This window comes from Gallus gallus, chromosome 2 (genome assembly GCF_016699485.2).
Source record: "Gallus gallus isolate bGalGal1 chromosome 2, bGalGal1.mat.broiler.GRCg7b, whole genome shotgun sequence".
Taxonomy (NCBI): domain Eukaryota; kingdom Metazoa; phylum Chordata; class Aves; order Galliformes; family Phasianidae; genus Gallus; species Gallus gallus.
Window position 1 is genome coordinate 100,467,639 of NC_052533.1, and position 14,370 is coordinate 100,482,008.

At 41.5% G+C, this 14,370-nt stretch overlaps 1 long non-coding RNA gene across 3 annotated transcripts in view; it reads left to right on the top strand.

Moving 5' to 3' along the window:
- LOC107052699 overlaps positions 1-14,370 on the top strand; it is a 61,571-nt gene that overhangs the window by 18,063 nt on the left and 29,138 nt on the right. The window lies entirely within an intron of this gene.

The window sequence follows — 14,370 nt, forward strand, 5'->3', positions numbered from 1 at the left end:
AGACTGAAAGTTTGGAGATCTAAGTAAAGGCCTTCAGTAAAGGCGTAGGCACATTTAAATTTCTTGGAGAGTTATTGTGTGCTGTGTTGTAGTTAACTGTGACTGTGTGTGTGTTGCTAGGTTATGGGAAGCCTAGGGTAAAAAAGTATTAGTATGAACCTCCAGGGAAAAGGCTTAATGAAATAATTGTCTCCTCTTAGTGACAGGCTAGAAGCAGCCACATACTGTATTCCTGCAGCGTCCTCTGAATTGTCATAATTTGGTCATGTATCAGCATCCTGAGGTGGAACTGCCCTGCTGAAGTAGTTAAAAACTGTATCTGCAGTGTTTCTTGTTTGGTGCCAGTATTGTTTGTTTTCAAAATACCGGATTAAATGGGAAAGATTTCAGTTAGATCTAGTTACCTCATTAGAGTGATTATGCAACTTTAAAAGTATTTTGGGACTAATGACCTGAGTTCTTAGTGCTGGTCAGCACTGTATTCACTGGAGTGCAAAGTCTAGCTTTGTCTATGGCATTTGTTTGACTAGGCAGTCAGCCCTTGGCTTAATCCCTAACACTGACTGTCGAAGGAAAACTTGGGCTGAATTTACTTTAAGGAATGAATGCATGCTGTGATATGCTGGCACTCTGCGTCCTGTTCCTTCATTCATACCAGCTGGGAAACTGGACGGCGTGTTTACAAACTCCTGTCTGGCCCATATATACACTGCTGTCCCACATGGAAGAAATGGCATAGTAAATGCTGATTCATGTCAGATCTTGCCCTGTTAGGACACAGTGCCCCATGAATGTGTCCTCAGCGCCCTTAGTAACCTGAATAGTCTCTAAAGTTCACAGCCTCCAAAGGAAGGAGAAAAAAAAAGAGAGATTCAGGAGCAGTTTTATGTGGCTTTTCTGGAATAGTTTATGCGTTTACAACCACATTAAAAGTACAGCTGAACAGGCTTACTATCTTACACACATACGCATTCTATTTATTTTTTTTATCTCCCTGTGTTTGTTTGCTGAAAGCTACTTAGAATGGTTTAGTACCATTTCTGATATCATGTGATCAACTCTCACCCACAGATCAGTTGATAAAAATCAGCAATCCGGAGGTCTGGGTCAACCCTGCTGTTGTGCGGTGTCTTATTTTCTCCTTAATCTGAGACCTAGGAGTCATATTTGAAAGGACCAGAACTGGGAGAAATTAATTTTTAAGTTTTCCAGAGGAAGAATTCATTATTTCATTAGTTTATATTCAGCCTGACAGGGAAGAAAAAAAGGTCATTCTTAGAAGGTTTTATGTTTTCAGACCACTTTACTGGTTTCCTCTACTTGAATATAATACTGTGAGATTCTGTGGAATTCCAGCTTCAATTCAGACCATCAGGTAGCTACACCTATGAGAAGTAGGTAGCTAGTCTTGCATTGCTCTTGCATTTAAAACCTCTTTTGGAAGGATTGTTGTTCTTCCAAGTCACTAAATTCACTTGACTGTACAAACAAGGAATCGCAGTAGCTGTGGTTTCCAGTATCATAAGGAGTGTTCATGTCCTCCTTTAGACTCAGGTTGTAGGCTTCCTCTATCTTCATTTGCTCCTGGAGCTCTTTTTTCCACCACACTGTGGAAACATTTTTTAGCTGTGATCTTTAAATCTGACAAGTCATTCAAAGGTAATGCAAGTCATTAGCTAGAATTAGCTAGAACAAACATATGCTGCTTAGTCATGATGTGACACACATCCTAAGGGAATGTTCCAGCTCCTGGATTCCAGGGTGCTCTGTAAGAGATCTTTTTCAGGCTCTTGAAACTAAATATTTATCAAATTAGAGAGAATTGCTTCCTCTCTCACTCAACTGTGCTATCACTGAATATGGTTTGTATCTTTGCTTTAATGGCCGTGTAGTTATTTAAGCAAAGTTTTATAAAGTTGTTTAAACAGCTTTCCTAGTAGAGACTTACCTCAAAACAACCCATAGCTTTACAGCATAGACACAGTATTATAGATCCCTGGGTTGAAGTCCAGCTTAAGGACATGAAACAAGACCTTCCGTATTACTTGTAAATAATAAAAAAAAAACCTAATAAGATAAATACTAAACATACAGGAAAAGCATCTTGTTTTGGCTTTTGCAAGTAATGTATATAACTTAGAGATGTTCAGAGCTGACCTACGGACTCAAGTTATCTTGGTGAGCGCTTTAGAGGACAAGCCTGGTTGAAGAATTCTGCTGTGATACTACAGGGGTCAGTCAGTCACGTATCTATTGGGTGATGCAGAATGCATTAGAGGACACACAGTCACGAAAGTTTAACCACCCACAGGGATTAAAAGTAGCTTCTGCAGAAATCAGTTGTGCTTATAGCCCTCTGGTAGTATGTAGTAGTTTGATGTTGGAGATTTTCTTCTGTTTGTTTTACTTAGGTTGGAGCTACCGATACAGAAAATAATTAATTTAAATATGTTCCAGTATTGTCGTGTTAGAGTGAAATCCAAGAAATAAAAATGTAAAAGTAGCCTTGAAGCATTCATGGAAAGATCTCAATTTCTCAGGGAATAATCATAGAATCATAGAATCGCTAAGGTTGGAAAAGACCCACAGGATCATCCAGTCCAACCATCCGCCCTTCATCAATGGTTCTCGCTAAACCATGTCCCTTAACACAACATCCAAACGCTCTTTAAACACCACCAGGCTCAGTGACTCCACCACCTCTCTGGGCAGCCCATTCCAGTGCCTGACCACAATAGATCTAAATAACTATTTAGATTAGATAATAGATAATAGATAGATATTAGATAATAGATATTAGATAATAGATAATAGATCTAAATAACTATTTGTATATTTTTCACACTTAATATAAAATAAAATAACCATTGCTGATTCTAGGTGTTGCTTGACACATCTGAAAATGTGACTGAAAAGAGTGTACAACTGCGTTTCAGCTGAAGACATAACACATAGTATGCTTTAGTGAACACCACCTACCAGTTCCTATCCTAAAGGAAACATTTACGTCTTTTTTGTTGTTGTTTCCAGGAGCATTTTCATAGAATCTGGAAAATATATAGGCTTTGCAGCATGGATAGAAGATCAGCAAAGTAGTTGGCTCATTTTAGTCTCTGTAGGCAGTAGGAAACAGCAAACTTTTTGGAGAAAGCTGCCAGACTACTCACTTCAAAGACTAATATAACCTGTTAGATCCAAGGGTAGCTCAGAGTTCTCTATAGCAGAACCAACTGCTTGAATTCAGCCTGCTACTACATAAGCAAACCTTGCAAATTCAAGTCATTAATGCCTGTGAAAATTGTTGCTGTAACCAAGGAACTGATCAAGTCTGCAGTAGTTTGTGTCTGGATATGTTAAAAATGCAACGTCACATGAAGAAACAGGAAGAACAGTTTTAGGGGTTAAACTTCCATCTGTGCTAGTATGCCTAACTGTTAATTTAACACCAAGTTTAATCTCATTCCAGGTCTTTGTTTGCTCAATTACCTGGGGTGAATGTAAAGTGGATTTATTGGCATTGTTTCAGACTTATGCTGAATTAAATCAGGATGTGAAATCAGGATGTGGCCTCAACCATACCAAGTACAACGTTCTTCTGGAGTTTTCTTTTCAGTGCTTATTTCAGTTTAAGTTGATGAATCTACCTTTTTTTGTTTGTTTGTTTTTGCATAGTTGTTGGAAAGTAAGTATGGCTGTCACTTAGGTTTTATTTAATGATTGGAGTTTCATGAGTTTCCTTTACCTGAGCAACAGTATGGTAGAGGAAGGACAGGATAACAATACATAATTGGATGTAAAATAAGTTAGTCACTCTTCTGGGGAGATACTGCATGCTGCCCCTTGATATGCTGATGTGTATTAATTTATCACTGTTTCTAACATGAAGACTTGTAAGCAGTCCCCACATTCACTTTTGTTCAGTGTGACTACACAGCCAAGCTGCTCTAGTACATCAGTACATCAGTACTCTCAATTGCTGTGCAAAGCCAGTTAAGCTTTCATCGAAATCCTTCAAAGGGCTGTGTAGCATCCTTGATTTGTGCTCTGGGCAAGTAGTGGTCATGTTTACAGTTGTAGCCTTTGAGAAGTGTCTCAGTATTGATGCCTCTGAGCAAGGACAGTTTTTCAGGGAGAAAGCAGCAAGGTTGGATATTCCTGGGGAAGGCATTTAGGAAACAGGGGCTGAAGATGTCATGGACCAACACCATGGCTCTCACATGCAAGGCAGAAAGTACAAGAAGAGGGCTGGCCCTGCTCGCAGAGCTGAAGGGAAGTCTGTGGTTTGGCTGCATGTGGAAATAGCTCACATGCAGCCTGACAAGGGTCTGTATCCACTGGTAGAGGGAACAGGCATGGGAGAAGCCTGCCCGAGCCAGGGCTTCTCTTTTGACACACTGAGCTGTGCTCCACAAGAGGTAGTGGATCCCCCTCTGTGAGAAGGACAAAGCACAGTAGTATCTCAGCAGAGAAAATTTTCTCCACTTCACAGAGGGGAGAGAATAACAGGGACCTGAACAACAGGTCAGGTAAGCTCTCTTCATGTGAGTAAGACAAGTGTTACAGGCATGGTTTTATACCTGCTCCTACGGACCCACATTCCATGTTGGGTCTGGTGAGTGTGAAAGGTCTGGCCTTTCTTGGTAGGATTCATGCAGTTGTAATGTGGGATCTTCTACCAGGGTAAGAAAGGCAACAAATCCAGCAGCATCCTGTTGGAGTTGTGTGTCCCCTTTGCCCAATGCAAATCTTGTCAGCACTTCAGCTTGTGAAATGAGTCCAGGACTGTGACATTGAAACAAAATTCAAGAAATCAACTGCCTTGAGTTTCCTGTTCTTGCAGTCAGCAGCCTTCAGGGTGCAAGATTGAGTTTGTGACCACACCAGACTACAGATAAGAGCGTGGTGTTGGTGGTCCAAGGACCAGGCCAGGAGGCCCTTGAGGCCTCAACAAGGGAGAGCTTGGTCTCCACACGGAGTACTTTTTCTAATTTGGTATGTACTGACATATGGGTGCAGGACATTTTCAGATCAAAAGATGCCACTTGCAAAGTATGGCTTCTAGTTTAATCAGATTTGTTCTCCAGGTACCAGATCTGGCTGTTTTCATTTCCAGTTCTATGTGAAGAACTTGTCCTTTATTAAAGAACTCTAGTCTGCTTAAAAAGATAATGGCTGCCCACCACCAACAGGATTTTGATTAAACATTTTAAAATACAGGTTGTGGGTCAGAATGCTACTTTAGGAGAATGGTAGTGTAATATGTTAAAATAAATTTTGCCCAGGAGTTCTCAATACATTAAAAATCACCTTTGTACTTGTAGTTGTTAAATTAGGCATCTTTGGAAAGACAAACAAATTCCGTGTTCAGTTTTTTTGGCCTTTGCTGTATAATGTATCCAGCAACATTAATATTTACCTTGAAAATTATTTTGTCTAGTCTGTAAATATATATATATATGTACACATAGATATAAGATTATATTAGCAATTTTGTCAGGAAATCCACATAGCCAAATTATGCTGTTGCACTGGTGCCATAGTCATTATTTAAAATGAAGGCAGAGCTTTGGGCTAAGCCATGAAGTAGGACTCCAGTGAGACTGGCCAAATATGTAATAGATGAGACCTGGCACAGAGATTAGGAAGTCAGAGTAATATGGTAGGATTGATATGCATTTTTTGTGGTGTCCATATAAGAAAATGGCTAATAAACAGAACGCCTATTTAAGTATGCAAAATGAGAGAACTCTTTACTAAGTCCTAACCAAATCAGTCAGTCCAGATCCAGAATCTGGATTCCCATTTTGCCAAAACTTTTCCTAATGTTGAGAGATCTGCACTGAATAAATGGTTATCCCAAGGGCAGTTCCGGCATGTCCTCCACAATGTCCATAGATAAAAGGACAGCAAGAACACTGGCAACAACAAAGTACTTCCAGTCTGCGCTGCTAATAATTTTTAAACAAAAGGAAGAGAAATATTTATCCTTTCAGCTCAGACCACAAATGGGATCTCTCAAGTACATGATGTTAGAGAGCTGAAAATTGAGGTCTGTAAATAATTGCTGCTGTATGGCTTTTGCTGCATACGTTCTAACACAGTGTGCTTACTGTAGCAGTAGTACTTCGCAGTGATTACTTGCAAAAGATACCTCTCTCTGGTCTTATTCATCAGTTGTAATTAAGGGACTTCTTTGACACAAAATACATAGGTTGCTCCAAAAGTAATGCCTCCAATTTATTTTCATGGAAAATACAACAGATACAAAGAGCACAATAGCACTATTTGATAGAGCAAATTCTCAGCTGCAAAACACTCTTTTTCCAACATAGTCACCACCATTATATATGCATTCTTGCCAGTGATAAACAGGAGCTTGCATGCCATGCTCATAAAAATCTGGACAAGTGGAGGTGATCCACTGTGGTCACTGCTGAAATGTGCTGCCCATCAATTCACTGTGCTGACACCCACTATTTGGTCTCCATAAACATTCAGCAAGCAATGATGAATATCAGTGGTGCAATCTTTTCTGCATGGGAGAGTTCAATGACACATACTTGCTTCATACGCACTTCCATGTCAGACACCATTCTGTCAGACTGCCCCTCTGCTGCTATCTGTCACACAGCAACAAAATGTGACAGAATATTGGTGGGGAGGTTCAGCCTCTACTGCTGTACCACCAAAATTCGCCTCTGCCATCATGGGCCAATGTGATAAAACCAGGAGGCATTCTTTTTGGAACAGTTCCATATAATTCAGCTGTTAAAGTGAGGGTTGTAATGGGAAAAGATGTTGTCGAAACAGTTTGAGTAAACAGGAAGAGATTATTGATGAGTGATTGATTAAGATTATTTGTACTTTTCACTGTTTTAATGTGAAAGGCAAAAGTTTTCTTAGAAACTTAGGGAGGTAACTAGTACTGAAATGCCATTTTAATATTTGGCTAAGCAGTACAGTGCTATTGTAAGTTTGGAAGGGAAGGTTAAATAGCAAACTATTTAGCTGCTACTGCTTCATTCAGGCAAACTTTCAAAGTGTAATCAAAAGCATATCCATCACATAGCGTGTCTCTTCACTGTTCTTGCCAGAAATATTTCTATATAAATCAAATATTTTGCTTTCTAATCAGAAAGAGTTCTGTGACCTCCAAAGGGCATGGAGCCAGAAACATCAGTTTCAATCTCAGCCCTTATGTGGCTTTTGGTATAATTCATTCTTCAGAAGGGTAGCAGTAGCTGCCCAAGTAACTCCTCTTAGGATTAGTCCCTGTTGTCTAGAGGGTGGAAGGGAGCAGGGGCCCAGCAGATGCCATTAGGTCCAGTACTTCATCTGCCATATGGAAAGGAGAAGAAACTGCTCTGCTGTAGCCTCAGAGTGTCAGGTCCATTACAAATGAATGCAGACAGCGGGAACCTAACTATGATCTGGATTCTACCTCCATATTACTACATTCTGGTCTTGGTTATGCATTGTGTGAATGTGGGAAGATTTCTACACCAATATCTCCACTGGATCTACTTGATGACGAGTAGATCTCTCAGATACACTGAACATTTTCCACCTTGGTAGAAGCATTTGTCTTCTCCTAAGCTCTGCTAGTTTACTCAGTAACCATTTGCTACCTTGCTGGAAATATAGGTCTCTCTGCCTCTGAAAGGTCATGGAGGACAGCAAAATGGTCCCAGCCAGCACAAAGTCCTGGCCTTAGTCATGCAGTGATGTCACAGCGCAGCATTTGACAACAAAATGTGTATACAAGGAACTATTTGGTGTAGCAAATATTTGTGCTGTGTGTTGCTTTTAGGTCAGAATTTTACCATTAAATACTCTGTGTAACACATAAATTGTCTGAACAGTTAATGTCTAAACTGAAATTTGTAGGGTCGCTTACAACGTAACTGATGCACAAATCTGCCTAAGAAAGGATGGTAGTTATCTCAAAAATATTCAAGGCAAAATGAGAGGAGGTTGGAAATGGGCACTGCCCCTGCCACTAAGTCTGCGACCAAACCAGCTGTTGAATTTTGCAGCTGTGCTGACCACAGCCCATGTGCTGTGCTTACTGGCCGTTCGCTCTCCAGGTCTTGTCCCTGTGCAGCCACTGCTATTGCAGCAGTTGTTACTTCCAGTGCCAGCCCATGAGCTCCACAGGCTGCTCTTCTTGCCATACCTCTCTCTCTATTTGGAGGCAACCTTTGGTTGACATCCCCCACACCCTTCCCTGCCCTCCTGAAACTTTTGCTTTTAGTTTGCCCATTCTCCATCTTCTGTCCTGGGGCCAGCAGGTGAAGAAAGCGCTGTTGGTTGGAAAAGAGGACGCTGTTTATATGCAACCCTGTTTCCTCAGGAAGACAAATACATAAATAAAAGTGGTGGAGCAGAAGACTTGATACAATTTTAATTCAGCGATGTTATTCTGCTGTTTTTTGTGCATATCAGTCGAATATGTACCTGAATGAATTGTGCCAGCTGTATGCATAGCGAGACTTCTGATTTCCAGGAAGTTTCTTACTTTTGCTTTAAAATGGTAGTCAGAGTCCTGGGAATGCATTTTTAAAACAGGCCACAGAGGAGCTGATTAAATGCAAATTCTCGATTTCCATACAAAATACAAAGTAAACTTCTCACAGAAGCAAATCAGCAAAACTGGCACGTGGCTTGATCTGACTTCTCCTTGGTGGTTTCTTTTGTTTCACTTGGATTACACTCCGTATAGTCAGTTCTGTTCTTTCTCTCACTGGGAATGATTCTCCTGCTTTTTCTGCCAACATTGCTCCTGGACACACGCTACCTAATGCTCCTTTGTTCTGCACAGGTACTTTTTCTATCGTTTTACCACTCAGAAAACAACTGGCTGGGGCCTGTCTATACATTTTGTTCCAGCCAGATTTCACCATATTTGGCCTATTGGTATCTGCTTTCAAGACCAGGAACTTTTTCCTCGAGATATTGCAGTATACAAAGTAATTGGGGATTCTCAAGCAGCAAAGACAAAAACAGTACTTTTTCTCATCTATCAAATATACTGATGTCACGCTATCCTGCAGTGCTCTCAGCAGCACGCTAATTTCAGTCATTCACTGCCATAAGACAGTAATAATCATGGTTCCCTTTTCAATACCAGCAGCCTTCATCTCTCCACTCAGTTTGTCTTCCCCTTTTGATATTTTCCCTGAGCCACATGCAAAGAATTTTGATCCTTTTATTAATCTAAATACCCACCTTCCTTCAAAAACTCCCTACCAACTTAAACTACCAGCTTTTCTCCTTCTGACTCTCACCAGTAGGTTATGATGCCTTCTGATCACTTAAGAAACCCCCCGTAACATTTAGTCTTAGCTCTTTGTCGCTATTATTGTTGCCTATCGCAAAGATTTCCTGAACCAGCTCTTTTGCGGGAGCCCCTCTGCATTCTCCTCTGATCAATCGTTCCTTTCATGTTGACATTCTAACTGCTTCCTGTTCAATCTCAAAAGCTCCTTTTTCAGCAGAGAAATCATGAAAGCACCTTTGTTTAATCTTTCTAGGTTTTTCACCAGATATGTTTGAAACTCGTTTTAATCTTTATTAATCTTTCTCAGTGGGTAACTAATAGCTCTATTACTAATGTTTTCCTTTCTCTTGATAGTTTTTGTGTTCTTGAGCTTGGTACTGCCTTATGTGCCCATTATTGCTTATGTACTAGTCATGAAGGCATCTGTTTTTCTTTCTTGTTAAGATAACATACCTACTTCCCGTAGTCTGTAGTGATTCCCTTCCCATACCATGGTTTCTTTTCCATAGCAGCCTAGAAAACTCACACCAGACTGTAATGTTTGGTCATAGTTCTCTCTCCTCTGTGATCGCGTCAGCTTACAGCAAAAGATATTTCAGTTATATTCAGGCTGCTTGGGCTGGATCATGAACCACGTACAGATTGTCTTGTGCTACTTTGTGGATTTATAGAGCATAGATAAAAAACTGGGACTAGAAATGCTTGGAATATTACATAGACATCAATGAAATTGGTTTAGAAGGCTGAGAAGAAGCAAGCTTGGTGTGTAGTACAGATACCAGATACTGTTCTGCCAGAACAGAATGTGCCTACTACATAGCACCAAAGGTAATAGGACATCTTGGGACATGGCTGATAGGCAGAGGGTTGTCTGGGTTAGCTGAAAACAGACATATCTGGACAATAGAATAGGCTGTGAGTCCTCACTCCAAAGAACATAAGGAGAACTGCGAACAAGCCTGCCTCTTGCATGACGCAGACATACATCAGAGAATAAAATACTGGATTAATGCCTTGCCACCAATGGAATGACAAATTTGGAGCCAGAATTAGTTTACTTTCATGACTTGCCATACCCATGCTAGTTCTGCCAGGATCTGGAGTGGAGACAGATGAATTCTCCCACAGCATGCTATAAAAACATTGTCAGTCCTTCACAACTTATTGCACTGTTAGAAATCTTAAGCACCACATCTGAAAAAACTGAACAGCATGACTACATGACTTCACTCCTGCAGGCACTTGCACACCCCCCTTCCCAGCCCACTCAGTGCTCCACTATTACTCAGTAATTCTCCTTCATAGTAGGCTTGTACAATGGGAGTGTACTCAAGGTCTCCCTACCTCAAATTAACCCTGCAATAGAGAGGCACTCTGGATGGGGTGCTGAGGTGGGGAACATCTGTGCATGGAAAACCAGCATGATTTAAGGGCATTGCAGTTCTATACATTGGTATGCTTGTGCTGTGGCATAACAACTCTGCTGAGAGGGAGCTAAGAATTGAGTGGGGTTTGATAATAACCTGAGCAGAAGCAGGGGTAGTGCGTAGCACAGAATTGATATGTCCCTATGCCCCCTGCTACCATCACTGTTTCAAGTTACTTGGGCTTGACAAATGATAGCCCTTCAAGTTGAGCTTAAAGCTTGAAACACTGCTTCAGGTGCTTTGGCACTGAAGATTATTGCAAGTATCTGAGTAGGCCTTCCATAGTTTTCCACATATAGGCCTAGGATATACATGATGAATATGGCTTTGGCTATTCTTCTGTTGAATATTTAAGGTCTGTTTGAAGAGGGGACCAGTCAAGAGAAAGAATGTGTAATATCTGTATGTTTCAGTTGTTCTACCAGGAATGGCAGGTCCAGATTTGCCCTGTAACCTTTCCCCAGCTGGGGGAATTTTTGATGTGCAGTTGCTTCCTGAGTTATGTGGTGTAGGAATTCTTCCCTTGCCTGCACCACACATCAGCCTCATTAGCTCTCATCTGAAGCTGAGATGGAGGTTACACTTATGCTCCACTGGATGTTTAGTGGAGAAGATGGCAGATGAGCAGGGAAGAACATCTTTCAGTCAAGCCCTTATTTCCTGTATGTTCTCAAAACCTAGAGAAAGTCACAGACTAGAATTATAGACCTAAGAGGAAGTAGAGACTGAAAATAGCTGCTTTTCTTTCCCTATCTCCTTGCAGAATATGGTATCTAAACTAATCAAAAGAAAATCAAGAAACTTCTTAATTGAATTCACAAAAATGCCACATAAATATAAACTATATATATCCATATAAAGTACAAAAGGAGAAGGAAAAAAAAAGAAAAAAAATTTCAAGCCCTCTTTTACAATGACAATTCTTATGAGGGAAGGCAAACCTACGTTGTCCTAAGGAACTTTTTGCTTTGAAGAAAATGTGCAAACAGTTGGACCTCAGAGTGAGGAAGCCCCGTGTCGAGTTCTTGAGGAACTCAGGAGTTACGGAGCCAGGCATATATGCTGTCTCTTTCTGTCTTCCCTTGCACTCCTGTAAATTTTAGCCTCCGTTAACAGCCTAGCTTAAACACGAAATGGTTTCATTCTAAAGCAACATTGGGTGTAAGAGCCTTGATCCTCTCAGGCTCTTGATTAAGTTACACTCAGTTCTCTACTCGTATGTAAGCTCTAGGTGCCAAACTAAAATGCAAAAGACATTATTCTTACCACTCATTATTTTTTCATGACATGCCACTGTGCTTGGATTTAACTTTATGCTGTTCATCCTTACTAAACACAGTCAGCCCAGGAAGCTGTAAGACACGAGTTAGGCCCAAAGGCATTGTCACAAGGTTTTACATTGAAAATAACAGCAAAGCTATTCAGCTCAGCCCACACTGTTAGATATATTATAAATCTTCTATAAAAAATAAAAAAGCCCACTGCATACAACCAAGCATGTAAGCAGTTAGAACAAGAAAAGTACGCTTCAGTCTGTTAAGAGTTCAAAGCCTAAGCTCAACATAGAATGAAAACAGAATGTTTTAAGTTCTTTTGCAAAACCTCTGTGCTTTTGCTTTTGGGCCATCAGCAGATCGTTGTTTGTTACCTTAGTTATATCTCCTCATGGTCTCAAAAACAGAAGTTTCTTTCAAGCACAATGGGGTGGAAATATATCTGCACTTGTTAGAAGGTGAGATGTGGGCAGAGAACCAAAATTTGCCTGTCAAACTGGTATGACTGCTGCATTTACCTGAATGGATGTAAATTAGCATATGGCCAGTACTGTTTCTCTGAATCCTGCGTATTTTAAAGGATAATAACATGCTGTACTCCAGCTAGCGGTTAGTGCAAGGATTAAGGGCATCTTGGCATTAAGGTCAATAAAATGTAGTTGGACTCAGTTCATAGGCATCTAAAACCACACTTGCTGACTTTCCAGCACTGCTTTCACCCACGTGATTCATGCTTACATGCCACCTGCAGCTGTAATTATCTGGGTTAAGTGTAAAGTTTTCCTGGGAACTTCTCTGTGGGCTCTTAGCAGCTCACTTATATTGTGCTGCTGTAGGAACTGATGCAGACCTTATTTCCTGTGGAAGGTCATAGCCTGTTGACGCATTTAACCAAGTCACCTCCTGCTGCAGGCATGTGCTGGGATACCATCCAGAGGGACCTGGACAGGCTTGAAAAGTGGGCCTACAACTGAGGTTCTACAAGGCCAAGAGCAAAGTGTTGCACTTGGGTCAGGGCAATCCCAGGTATGTGTACAGACTGGGAGAAGAACTCATTCAGAGCAGCCCTGCTGAGGTCTTGAGGGTCCTGGCAGTGCGCACTTGCAGCCCTGAAGGCCAGTGGTCCTGGCTGCATCAAAAGAGGGGTGACCAGCAGGGCAAGGGAGGTGATTGTTCCCCTCTACTCTGCCCTTATAAGGCCCCATCTGGAGTACTGTGTCCAGACCTTGGGTCCCCAGCACAGGAGGGACATAGAGCAGATTCAGAAGGGGCCACAAAGATCATCAGAGGGCTGGAACACCACTCCTACATAGAAAGGTTGGTCTTATTTAGGTTGGAGAAGGCTCTGGGTTGACCTTGTTACGGCCTTTCAGTACTTGAGGGGAGACTATAAACAAGAGGGACACCAACTGTTTGTGCAGTCTGATTGTGATAGGACAAAGGGGAATGGCTTTAAACTAAAAGAGGGGAGATTTAGGTGAGATGTTAGGTGGAATTTTTTTATTCAGAGAGTGATGAGGCGCTGGCACAGCTGCCCAGGGAAGCTGTGGTGCCCCATCTCTGGAGGCGCTCAAGGCCAGGTTGGATGGGGTCCTGGGCAGCTGAGCTGCTGGGGGGCAGCCCTGCCCATGGCATGGGGTGGGACTGGGTGGGCTTTAAGGTCCCTTCCAACCCAAACCATTCTGTGATTCTATGATAAAATGGACTGCTTTTGCAGGTGCATTAGCAAAATACAATAAAAGCTGCACGAGACTAAATGAGATCATTTAAGCCAGAGTTTCTGACATCTGAATACGACATGATGGTCTCTGAGGGGGCTTTAGAGCTGCATATATTACCAGAGTGCAGGCCTGTAGGCTAGGCAGGACATGTGAAGTTAAACAGGCAGATTACTTATTCTTTCATGCTTGGAAGAATCAGCAGAAACTTCAGTACATCAACAGGGAAACAAAATCCTTTTGGTACTTTAGAAAGGGCTTTTCCCAATTCTTTTTATTCCATAGCACAAAATGTGGAAGCCTTACTGCTGCAAAAGTACACAGTTACTGAGACTGGGAGCTAGCTCTGACTGCATGCGGGCTGTGGCTCAGCTATAGCCAGAAGCATGCGGACTATACGGTAGCCCAGTGATATATAACAGCACTTATTTAGCGGCTTGAATATCTCATGTTCCACTGGCTGGCAAAAGGAGCATCTTCCTTCTTAATGACAGTTATCAGAAAGTGCCAATGCATCGTTTGCTGCTTTATGATACCATGCCCATGTACTGCAGCCAAGAGCTGCATGGAGGAGCTGTGCAGGCAGCGTCACAGAATGACGATTAGCAACTTGATGATAACATAAGCCAAAATGCAAGATACAGCACAGTTTGTAGTTAGCAAATGAAGTA